Raw genomic sequence first — 13,596 nt, forward strand, 5'->3', positions numbered from 1 at the left:
TGTATAGCCTGGAACCCTAACATAATAGAAGTTTCCTAAAACATAATATATGCATATACATACTATGTAAGTGAAAACTGGCAATGAGGGAGACAGACACCAATCAGACCATCCCCTTGTTACTAAAATGAAGGGTCCTCCTATTGGGACCAAGTTACATCTAATTGAGTTGTTGGCCAAGAAGGTCCCATGGAGTCTCAAATAACCCAGGTTGCTCTCCAAAAAACTGATGGCAAAGACCCACTGCTGAAGATAACCACAACTCCATCGAACAAGGAGAAGTCAGAGTGATGACTACATAGAGTCTTCACCTCCATGTGCTAGCATTTTAGGTCCTATGCCCTACCAAAAAGAAATACAAAAAACCAACTCCAGTCACAAAACCTTTTCATAATGATGTTCTTTCTTCGATATGCTATAGTGTAAATGGTGGGACAAAGTTTGTGGGAATAACCAACCAGTATCATTTGAACAGGACTATCTACTCAGATGGAAACTCATGCCTGACACTGCCTTGTATATGACCAAGAACCTGAGACTAGACATCCCAGGAACCTAAGGACCTGGGTAAAGCCAAATAATATGGCTCTAAACAGACAGACAGACAAAACAGCCTCAGCAATAAAATGACTCCTTAACACATTCTGTTTATACTTAGGATCAATTTTCTCAGCCACCAGAGAAGTTTCTTCTTGAGGCAGATAAACAAACACAGAAAGCCACAGTCAGGCAGTAGTCATGTTTCTGCCTCTAAATCCCACTCCTCAAGGGGCACATGGAACACTGAGGAAGAGGAGGCCTAAAAGAGTGTAAGAGCCAAAGGAGATGGAGACACCAAGAAAATAAAAGATCCTAGGACCAATGTGCATGTGGAACTCCAGAGACTGAGGCACCTGTACAACCTGCACCATTTGGGTATGGGGTACACCTAGAGCTGAGAGAAAAAGTGGTCACATGTCTCCAGCCAGAAACAATCTCAATTGGACACTTGAAAACAAAAATTTAGTTTTCCTAAGGCAATCTAATCAGAAACAACCTACCCTTAAGGGTTGGACAGCATTCCCCGCAGTAGGTGGCCAACAGAAAATTGTGTCTTTGGAGGGTCCTAGTCTCATAATGAAGTTTCAGGCTCATTTCATTTTTTAATTTTTTATCTTATGAAATTTTATTTTTTATATATATGTATGTAATATACATGTCCTTTTACCCCATGTCCTTTTTGTATAATATGGCTTCCAGTTTTAGCAATTTTATAGATCCTGAGTGTGTGAATGGGTGGTTTTATTTCTTCTGCCTTTTTTTGGGGCTGAGAGGAGGAGAGGGAAAGGGGGAAGTAATCAGGACACATTATGTGTGTGTGTGTGTGGGGTGTATTTTCAATAAAAGGGAAAAAAAAATAAAAACATTCTCCTAGTGGAGGTATCTGGGCACCTGGGAAGACTTTGGTCTCCGTGAAATGCCTCAAGGACATTGGAAGATGGGGGATTATGGACATCTAAGATTGGAGGACTCCTTTTCTGCCTGGAACTGGAATGAGCAACAAAACTGCTTGCTTGAGACCTGTCTGGAGAAAAGAACATAAATTATTGCTTAGAAATAGCTAAGCATTTCCCATGAATAATGCCATTTAATGGAGAGTCAAGGGCTCAGAAAGTTCAGATAAAATTATTTAGAGATGGAATTACTAATTCAGAGAGGAATTGTAATTGAGAAAAAGAGAATTCAGAGGAAGAAAGCTGTCTTCATAATCATCGAAAAATACCTAGCCTTTGATGAAGAAACTTATAAAAGAAAAGAGTATGTTTTAGTTGAATGATGCTAGGTCAAGACTTGTGTGAAGGGATGCTTTTTTAACATTAATTTTCTTATTTGTTAGTTAAATATCATCCATACAAATGTATATAAAATACATTTTGATTGAAGTCTCAGAAATGAACCCACACTATGGTCACTTGATCTTTGACAAAGGAGCTAAAACATCCAGTGGAAAAAAGATAGCACTTTAATAAGGTGCTGTGCTGGTTCAACTGGAAGTCAGCATGGTGAAGAATGCAAATCAATCTATTCTTTAAGAGTCTTGAACACACACTTGGGCACTGGGGAAAATTTCCTGAACAGAACACCAATTGCTTATGCTCTAAGATCAAGAATCAACACATGGAACCTCAAAAGATTGCAAAGCCCCTGTAAGACAAAGGACACTGTCATTAGGACAAAACAGCAACCAACAGATTGGGAAAAGATCTTTACCAATCCCACATCTGATAAAGGGCTAATATCCAATATACACAAATATATAAAAAGAACTTAAGAATTTAGACCCAGAGAATCAAATAACCCTATTAAAATATGGTGTACAGAGCTAAACAAAGAATTGTCAGCTGAGGAGAAGTACCTAAAGAAATGTTCAACATCCTTAGTCTTGAGAGAAATGCAAATCAAAACAACCCTGATGTTTGACCTCACACCAGTCAGAATGGCTAAGGTAAAAAATTCAGGTGACAACAGATGCTGTTGAGAATGGCGAGAAAGAGGAACACTCTTCCATTGTTGGTGGGATTGCAGCTGGTACATCCACTCTGAAATCAGTCTGGAGGTTCCTCAGGAAAAATTGGACATAGTACTACCTGAGGAACCAGTTGGGCATATACCCAGGTGATGCTGTAACATATAACAAGCACATACACTCCACTATGTACACAGCAGCCTTATTTATAATAGCCAGAAGCTGGAAAGATCTCAGATGCCCTTCAACAGAGGAATGGATACAGAAAAATGATACATTTACAATGGAAGTTCTCAGCTAGTAAAAACAAGGACTTCATGAAATTCTCATAGGCAAATGGGTGGAACTAGAAATATCATCCTGAGTGTGGGTAACCCAATCACAACAAAACACACATGGTATGCACTCACTGATAAGTGGATATTAATCAAAGCTTGATTATCAAAACAATCCATGAGACAACATGAAGGCTCAAGAAGAAGGATGACTGAAATATGGATGCTTTAGTCCTTCTTAGAAGGGGAAACAAAAATATTCATAGGAGGATATATGGAGACAAAATTTGGAGCAGAGACTGAAGGAATGGCCATTAAGAGCCTGCCCTACCTGGGGATCCAGCCCATATGTACAGCCACCCAGACTTCCAGTCACCATGGGGGATGCTAGAAGTGCATGACAGGAGCTTGATATAGCTGTCTCCTGAGAGGTTCTGCCAGGCATGACAAACACAGAGGCAAATGCTGGCAACAGCAACCTCTGAACTGAGAATGGGGACCCCATTGCAGGAATTAGAGACAGAATTGAAGGGAGCTGAAGGGGTTTGAAACCCCATAAGAACAATAATACCAACCAACCAAAGCTCCCAGGGACTAAACCACCATGTCTCCAGCTGCATATGCAGCAAAGGATGGCCTTGTTGGGCACAAATGGGAGGAGAAGCCCTTGGTCCTGTCAAGGCTGGACCCCCCCACCCCGCCCCAGTATAGGGGAATGTCAGGGTGGGAAGGCAGGAGGGGGGTGGTTGAGTGGGGAAACACCCTCATAGAAGAAGGGGAGCGGGATGGGAGAGGGGGTTTATGGATGGGAAACTGGGAAAGGGGATGACATTTGAAATATAAATAAAATATATCCAATAAAAAATACATTCTGGTCACACTCAGTTCCATATAGTACTCTCACTTCCAATAGCTCTCCCTCTATTATACCTCTTAAGTTTGCTTTTGTTTTGGGTCCCACTACGTTTAGTCAGGCCACCTGAGTGGGTATGCGAGTGGAGCTGTCTGTTGGAGCATGGACAATTCACCAGTGGCCACAGCACTGTAAACAGTGACTCTCTACAGACGTCACCTGCCAATAGCAGTCCAAGGAGGCCTCACTCCAGTGAGTCCTTCCTTATCCAAGACTAAGGATGACACACCCGTTCTTCTGTGGGAAACACAGCTGCTGTAAATTCATGAGTGCGTAGGCTCAGATCCTCCTCAGAAGACAGTGTTCCGACTACCTGCCCCAACTCCTCTTTTGTGATGTTTCCTGAACATCGCAGGAGTAATATTGCTGTCATGTTGAGGAAGAGTCGCTCGGTTGTCACTTATTCTAGCACTTTAACCAGCTATTAGTCTTTTTACACCACTGTTTAAAAATGTTTTAACAACTGTGCAAAAGTTTGTTTGTTTGACAGAGGAAGAGAGTAGAAGTAGCCTCTGTGTAGACAGGTAAATGTTAAGGAATCAGTTTGATAACGTATTCATTTAGTGAAACAGAAGCAGTAGGTTCACCTTGAGCCTATGATCTCCTAGCCATGGGCCTTGACCAGGTCCTGGTGACAGACATGAACTGCCTACCCTCTGTGGGGAGAAGCCTCAGGTGCAGTCAGAATGCAGTTGGTTACCTCCCTTAGCACCTGTGGTCATTCCTGTATGAGTAGGGTACATCAAGGGTTGATTGACTGACTTATTTATTTTATATGTTTTGTGTGTGTGTGTGTGTGTGTGTGTGTGTGTGTGTGTGTGCATGTGCATGTGTGTATGCATGCACATGCCAGGGCACACGACGTATGGGCATGGAAGACAACTTTGTGGAGTCAGTTTCTCTACTGTTTAAATGGATACTGATTGAACTCAAGTCATTAGGCTTGCTTTGCAATCACCTTTATTTGCTGAGCCATCTCATCAACCCCCAAAGGATTGTTTGAATGGGAACATTTACTAATCACTCAAGGTTGGAAATATTTTTGAGTATGATGGCTTTAAATACAAGACCAAAATAATTATGAAGTTTCTGGGCACGCTATGGTTTTAGGTCTGTAGTACGTGGTCAGGGAATAGTAAGTACAGTCTACCCTGAATTGAGTGGTGAGTGATGTGGTTTTGGTATGGTTTGGAGGAAAGAGAAGTTCCTAATCAACTGAGAGATGGAGAGAGGCTATTGTGAGACAGACTTTTCTGATTCTACCTCCTCTGCTTGTCAAACCTATGGTGTGGTTTTCGACTCAGCCCCATTTCACCTAATCTTTTCAGAGCTGGGGAATGGCCAACTGGCACCATAGCTCCGTGTGTTTGAGGATTGTTGGATTTTAGGCTTATAATGTTTGCTGAGAATGGAGCATGCAAAGCAGAGACGTTTCAGTGACACCAACTGGTGTCCCAGGGTGGGTCATAGCTCTGGGAAATCTCTTGTGCCGCCAGTTGGTTCTGTAAGAGGATTATACATCCTCTCTTTTTTCTTCCTCATTAAATATTTTGTTTCCTGGCTGTGGAGGTGCTGTGAAAGTTTGTGGTTTATATTTGTATCCATTGTATGTTGTAGGATGTTTGCTTCCTGAGTAAGGTTCCTGAAAGGGATGGGGTATTTGGGAGTCGGTGCTGAGTCTGAGTTCTTAGAATTCTACTTTAAATCCCATTGACCCCTCCTCAAGAATCTTCCTATTTCCTTCAGATAACTTTGTTCTCTCTCTTGTTTTTTGACTTGATATTATCATTGCCGCCATACATGATTTTGTAGACTGGCTGCCCATGATGATGATATTCAGGTAATAGTATCATTTCTTGAAACGACTTGCGGTTTCATGATCGTATTGAATGAGGAGAAATCATGAAACAGATAACTTTTCATTAGAAGGGAGGATCCTTGATTTATGTTAAAGCAAATACTGTGGTCTTAACTCAGAATGGGACTTCATTTGGTATAAATTCTGCACAGTCACAATCAAATTAAAGGATGTCATCAGATAGGACTAGCGTTCTTATATTATGCAAGAATGTGAACCTAGAATGCACACAGGAGCAGGCCATGCCAGGATGAAGGTAGAGACTTGGACAAAGTTTCTGCAAGTCTTATACAAAAGACAGTATGAAGTTTGCTTAAAAAGAGCTAGAAACGGAAGCATCTGGAACACATGGGCACTGGAAAAAATTTCCTGAACAAAACACCAATGACTTATGCTCTAAGATCAGAATCCACAAATGGGATCTCCATAAAATCAAAAGCTTCTGTAAGGCAAAGGACACTGTGAATTTAGGACAACGCAACCAACAGATTGAGAAAAAGATCTTTATAATCCCACAACAGATAGAGAGGCCTTATATCCAAAAAATATACAAAGAACCCAAAAAGTTAGACCGACCAGGGGAGACAAATAACCTATTAAAATGGGTTCAGAGCTAAACAAAGAATTCACAGCTGAGGAATGCAGACAATGGTTGAGAAACACAAAGAAATGTTCAACATCTTTAGTCATCAGGAAATGCAAATCAAAACAACTCCTGAGATTTCACCTCACACCAGTGAGAATGGCTAAGATCAAAAAACTCAGGTGATACAAAATGCTGGCGAGGATGTGGGAAAGAGGAACACTCCTCCATTGTTGGTGGGATTGCAGACTGGTACAACCATCTGGAAATCAGTCTGGAGGTTCCTCAGAAAATTGGACATTAAACTGCCTGAGGATCCAGCTATACCTCTCTTGGGCATATACCCAAAAGATGCCCCAACATATAAAAAAGACACGTACTCCACTATGTTCATCGCAGCCTTATTTATAATAGCCAGAAGCTGGAAAGAACCCAGATGCCCTTCAACAGAGGAATGGATACAGAAAATGTGGCACATCTACACAATGGAATATTACTCAGCTATCAAAAACAATGACTTTATGAAATTCGTAGGCACTTGGTTGGAACTGGAAAATATCATCCTGAGTGAGCTAACCCAATCACAGAAAGACATACATGGTATGCACTCACTGATAAGTGGTTATTAGCCCAAATGCCTGAATTACCCTAGATGCCTAGAACAAATGAAACTCAGGATTGATGATCAAAATGTAATGTTTACCTTATTCTTTAAAAGGGGGAAAAGAATACCCTTGGCAGGGAAGAGAGGGCAAGATTAAAAGTAGAGACTGAAGGAACACCCATTCAGAGCCTGCCCCCATGTGATTAGCCCATATATATACAGCCACCCAAATTAGGGCAAAGATAGATGAGCAAAGTGCAGAAGTGTAGGATCGCTCCTGGAGAGGCACAGAACACAGCAAACACAGAGGCGTAATGCCAGTAGCAAACCACTGAACTGAGAACTGGACCCCCTGTTGAAGGAATCAGAGAAACTGGAAAAGCTTAGCGAATTGAGATTCATATGTACAACAATGCCAAGCAAACAGAGTTTCTTCAGGGACTAAGCCACTGCAAAGACTATACATGATGACCCTGGACTCTCCTGACCTCCTTAGGTAGCAATGAATATCCTAGTGAGCACCAGTGGAAGGGGAAGCCCTGGGTCCTGCTAATACTGGAACCCCCAGTGAACTAGACTGTTGGGGAGGTGGGGAGGGGAACAATTTACAAGGAAGGGAGGGGGAGGGGATGTTTTCTAGGAACAGGAAAGGGAATAACCCTTTTCGAAATGTATATAAGAAATATTCAGTTAATACTTAGAGCTAGAAACTTTAGGCGTGGAACAGAATAGTTCTTCTTCATAGAAACTTTCTCAGAAGGAAACAACCCGAATCACACATTCTCCCACAAAAGAACAAAAGAACATACACTTCTGTCTTTAAAGCACACTGTTGTGAGATGTTAGGCCTTGAAAACTGGCACACTAGGATGGGTACATCACTGATGTATGATACGAGAGCAATGGTTCTTTGACGTGAGCAGTCTGGGAAACTACTGTCGAGTGCCCATCTTCTGGAGCCATCACTGTTACTGCATGTTTCTTCACAAGTCAAACTTTAGGGTAGAAATTCTTTTCTTTGGTGTCTTTCATGAACACAGCAACCTTTGCTGGGCAAAGAACTTGGGAGCTAGGGATGGAGGTGTCAGTCAGTTTTCCACAGCAACAGATTCCTCAAGGTTAGGAATTAATAAAGGCTTTAATGCAGAGTCAGGAAATAGTGGGGGAACAGATACGTCTCAAAGTGGTACCCTGTTACGACTCCTAGTTCCATCTCTGGAGGAAAGAAGGGAGGAGTCATTCGCTCATGGCTGGTCCTTGATATTTGGCCATCTTCCTTCTCATTAAGTGTGCTAAAAGCATGGGTATTTGGGGCTCTTGGTGGGGGGTGATGCTGAAATGACAGTAATTGGCTGAAAATGTCAGGGGAGGACCCTGAGCATTAGTAGGCATAGTTATTAGTCATCAGAATGCCTACACCGTGCTATGAATTTGGATGGCATGAACGCCCAAGGGACAAGGCCATCAAGAATTAATATCATAGAATCACATTTATTCAATCAGTTAAGTTTAGCTAGGCCAAGTGCAATCAGAGATGGCCCCTGCTAAGGTGGCATTAGTGGGTTTGCTGAACTTCCTGGTCTTTTCAGATTGGGACAGGAGGCTGCTGTTTCTTTCGGGGAGTGGGGAAGTGGCAAGCCAGGACAATTGCTTTGGTCTCTGACACATCTCATGTACGTTGGCCGGGTGTGGCAGTGATGGCATGTGTCTGGTTCACGTATTTAAGGGAAGGGATCTGTGACAGATGCAGAGCTTTGGGTAGGGTTCTCGGTGCAATCGTTGGTGACAAGCAAGAGCCTAGCACAGGTTGCAATAACATGTTTACTATGTCTCACCAGGCACGAGAAGACGCAGTCAGAGACCAAGGGACACATATAGTATCTATCTCCCTGTCACAGGTAACTCTGCTTCTTGATGTTTTCACAGCACCATGTGGTATCCGCATGTCCAGTATGGAAGTGTCCCTTGGCACGCTCTGCAAGGGTTAGCACTGGTTCCAAAGGTGAGCGCTTCTTTTGAAGCCTCGATTCATGTCACCTTCTTCAGAGCACTGTGACTCTAGTGAGCCCAGCCTGCATCATGGCAGTTTTTAGAAAGCTACTGGCTTGTTTAAAACTACATTTTTCAATGTTGCCGTGGGGCTGTGATTATTAATTGAATACAGAATGATGTAAACAAGATTCAAAGTCTTCAGGTGTTCTGGAAAATATTGATTTTAGTGGAGGCTTTACTGAGAAACAAAACAGCTAGCAGCAGAGATCCAGAGACTTGATCAGTAATTAACATACTGAAGGGGTGGTCAGATGTTTGGAGTGTCTCCTTTATTTCAAACTTGTTGCAGCTTTCGTCAGCGTATCCAAAGGACTGGGTTGCTACGGCTCTGCTGTGGAGTGGGTTATCTCTCATGCAAGTGTTAGGAAAAAGAGAGTTGTTACTTATGAGAGACATTGCTCCACTTTTAACTCTATGCCAGAGCTGTGAAGAAGCACGTCTCTTAGAAAAACATTTATCCAATCAGTTCACCTTAATAAGGTCAAGCCGATTTTATCCTGGTGTACAATTTGGTCAAAATGTACTCTGGTTCTGTTCTCCAAAACCACTTTTCACTTAGGGCAGATCTGGGAAACACAAGAGTTTCTAGTGAAACAATTACCCATCATTCACTGGAAAAGAAGACAACTCTACAAGCCAGAATCTAGAAGACTTTATTCTTAAAGCCCGGGTTCCCTTCCCTCTCCACCCAGTCCTTCCTTGTTCCCTGCGTGTGAAGAAAGGCACCAGGGGAGACATTTTTCTTTTTCTTCTTTTAATTTCTTCAGCATTGAGGGAGGGAAGGTCATAAACATTGATTGTCATTTACAGGAAACATTCAGAAATCATGTGTGCATTATCTGGGAATGCTAACAGTATTCAACTAATAATTTACAGGACATAAAATAAGGACAAACCCCATTACATTCTAAAGTAATATAAAACTCTTTTTAGTTGTTAGGGAGTGCTTCTTTAATCTATTATATTTATAATTAAAAAAAATTCAATGCTTACTTCCTAAATGACTCAGCTGCAGTTTACCACATACACAGAAATTAGGCTTATATATTAAACAGAGAGAGAGAGAGAGAGAGAGAGAGAGAGAGAGAGAGAGAAAGAGCAGAAATCAGATTTAAAACCACATGTATCAACTGGTTTATTTGTAGTTTGCCTTTTGCCTCTACAGGCTGGTAAGAGTATATGATAACAGAGTAGCTCCCGGAAAAACCAGTGGTTGACTCCAGGAGGTTTTGCTCTTTTGAAAAAGTATACTTAGCTTTTCAGAATGAATGCTTTTATTTTACATACTGGTAGCAACATTGGCGCACTGCCACAGTGGGGTGCATGCTAACGAGGAGCAAGCTGTACCTTCCACTCTGCTCCTCCGGGTGCAGCCGGGGAGTAGGCACAGCCCAGCCCCAGCCAGTCCATGGCTTCGCCTCTGGACTCTGGCTCTGCACCTTGCATTGTAGGCTGGAGCTATGGCAGAAGCATTAAACCTCAGAACATTGGAAGTATAGGAAAATCATTTATCTCAATCCTAAAAGCAAGGAAGCATTGTCAGGGATTTCAAAAATATTGGAAAGTCTCATTTAACTAAATATCTTTTTTTAATTATCATTTTATAAATCGATCATCATAAAATACTAGCCTTTTAAAGTCATATTTGGGACGCAGGGGGGGAAAGTGTCAGTTTCACTGGCCCTGCTCGTCCCTCTGTTGCTATCTTCACCCTCAGATTCTTCTACCTCTCAGTCTCTCCCCATCCCTCCCCAGCTTCTTTACTACATTTATTTGGTGGAGGTCAGTTATGGCTTCAGCAAATGAGTGGTCTGACCTCAAGTTATTAATAAGAAATAAACGTGTACAAAAATATTTTGTTCATCAGAAAGCAGGGTCTGTTTTCCTTAAGCTATTCCGTGCAGAATGGGCTTGGACAGAGCCACTCACTATGAGGAAAGACGACTTCGCTTAGACAACAACAGTTCCTTTTCACATGGTCCTTTTTCATATTGTGTAGTTTAGATGGAGTTTGCAGATCTTAGGCCAATCTTCAATACAAATTCTTTGGAGCGGTTAATTGATAGCCCTGTCCCTTTCTTAGTTATACTACAAAGAGAAGCGTACAAGTAACACTGACGACCCGTCCGGATGCTTAAACCGTTCCAACCATTTCCCATTTAAAAAAATCCGAGAGGTGCATAACACTCAGAAAGGAAGCGAGTACATATTTTATCTTCGTTGTTTATCCCCCTCTAAAAAATTGTTACAAAGTCTTATGCTTAAACAGAGACATAGAAAAACCAGTGTATTCACTGTCTCCAGTTATTTACAGCAAAAATTACGGAGACAGCATACATTGTATTAGACCTTCCACGAGCATATATTAAAAGTAATTACATTTGAAAAAATATTTTTATTTTTTCTTCTACATTTCTACAATACATACTCAGTTTTCTCTGTGTGTGTGTGTGTAGTTTTCATTCTTGAGCGTGTGTTAATGGGAAGAAGCAAATGGTGCTGTGCTCGGGGGTAGGGCTTGTGGCTTTCAGACATTCCTCATGAGTGTCTACGTATGGCTGTGCTGCTGACAGGGGAGCATTTACCATTAGCCACAGCCAGAACATAAGTGATATGAGCCTCATGCTGTCAACAGGGGTGCAGACATCTGCGTGTCCCATGGTTGGGGAGTTGGGCTTGTTTAATTCCAGTCATCTTTGTGCTTTAGTTTGGGCTATGAGAACAGCCACTGGCCTGGTTTCTCTGATCCACTGTAAGTTGTGCTTTGGTCATGCCGGAAGCATGGGTTGCTGTGACCAATCGACCTCGGAGGAATTTCAGCAGCTTAGGAAAAAAGTGCACAGACAGACAGTCCCACCTGCTGTGTAGGAACCAGTGACCTGTGACCTGCACTTCAAAACAAGGGGGCGAGGCTATCTTGATGACAGAATAAATTGCTCAGAAAGGTACAGCTAAGAGAATGGGAGAGAGTGTCACAGATTTGAAGCCATACATTTAAGGACACATATACAGGCTTGAAAACATGAAAGTTATATATCTGACTTTCAGAAAAAAAAATGGACAAGAAATCTAGTTCCCTTTGGGTCTTTCACAGTACAGCTCGGTGGGATACACGCAAGCGTCTTTTGTACGCCATCATTCAATGGACTTGCCTTTATCTTTCGATTGCTACTTTGTTCAAGCCATCTGTCATTATATCTTTGAGTACTGAGAGGAAAATATGGGGAATAGATTGAGAGGGAGAACGGCACTATCTCGTCTCTTACCTACCGTACCAGCATCCTAATGAAACCTTTTAGCAAACCTGGCCTGACTGACTCTAACCCAATAGCCTTACTTCTAGGTGTGGTTTTTTAGACCATCAAGAGGCAAGATGGCTGTCTATGGCCCTCTACTGCCCAGAGATGTGTTTGGTGTGTATTATACTCACAGTCAATTTTTATCATTTACAACTGAGACAGCTTCCGTAATTCAGAAGCACTGTCAGTGAGTGGCAGGTAGGCCTTGGTAGAATGCTGGTCGCCCTATTGTAGGCCGGGCATTTACTTGCCAACTTAATACAGCTCTGCAGCACTAATTGTATTCATCCTTGACAGTTTTTGGGTTTCGAGTTTTTATTTGTTGATTCAAATAGGCAGGCACCTCTGGTTCTGAAACATACTCCCCTCAAAAAGACAAAAGATAAGGGTAACTAGCTTATTTCCAAAAGACTCCAAGGCTTCCCACACCAAGCCTTTCTTCTGGCTACACATGCACTAGCAGTTGCAAAGAGCACAGCAAATATAAGTTCATCTGCGTGGTAGTGTTTCCTTCCTTCCTCTTTACAATGAGGCTCTGCAGAAGTTTCCCTTCAGATGCATGCTCAGGAGCTCCTGCTAGCTACTGAAGGGTGTTTGTCAGAGTAGAGACATCCTTGCCTGAATCTACTGCCCTTTGTGGTAATTTTATTAGAAACAAAAGTAAATACGGGCAACAAAGAAAAAACAAAAACAAAAACAAAAAACCCCCCAAATCCAAAACCAACCAACCAAACAAAAGCCAGGAAAAACAATTTGCCAGCACTCAAAAAATTTCCTGTTTGTGGAATAAACAGGATGTGGACTGACACATCATTATGCATTTCCAGTGTTTATGGGGTGGGAGTGAAGTTGTAGGTTGCTCTTTGAGACCCCTTACGCATAGCATTATGGGGAGCCAGTAGGGGTTGGCCGTCCATCTGCAAGGCTGCTCAGTTAGACGGCTGGGAAGTAACCTGCACTGATGTCTCCTGATGCCTCCATTAATATTCAGTGGGGTACAATGTAGAGTCTCCCAGCTACTGCCAGGGGAATCTAATCACTTCAGACCATAGTGTTCTCTGCTTTTTAATACAGTCTTGAAGAAAGTATTAAGACAAAAAAAAAAAAAAGGCAGAGAGTGTGTTTGGAAAGTATATCCTGACACTCAATGTCCAATCTGCGAATAAAAGAGCCCCAGAAAAAAGTGGCATAAAGATAAAACAAGTCACAGACAACGTGGACATTTGTAACTGTCAGCCAAGATTTGAAACCACTCATTTTCCCTCAAGATTTGCCTTTCTTTCTACAGAGTACAGAGGCACCATAGTTGTCGTGTGCATCAGCCTGTCAGCTCCGACCTCTGACCCTTAGGTCCCTGCATTTCCTTTGATAAAGATTTACACAGGAAGCGTGGATTAGTTGGGAGGTAAGCAGGGCAGCCTGGTTGTCTTGTTCTTTGCTCACTTTAGAGAAGAGAACCAACGTCTTGGGTAGAACTTTTCGGCAGGTCCGAAGAAGAAAAAGAAT

This window comes from Rattus rattus, chromosome 2, assembly GCF_011064425.1.
Source record: "Rattus rattus isolate New Zealand chromosome 2, Rrattus_CSIRO_v1, whole genome shotgun sequence".
In the NCBI taxonomy this organism is placed as follows: Eukaryota; Metazoa; Chordata; class Mammalia; order Rodentia; family Muridae; genus Rattus; species Rattus rattus.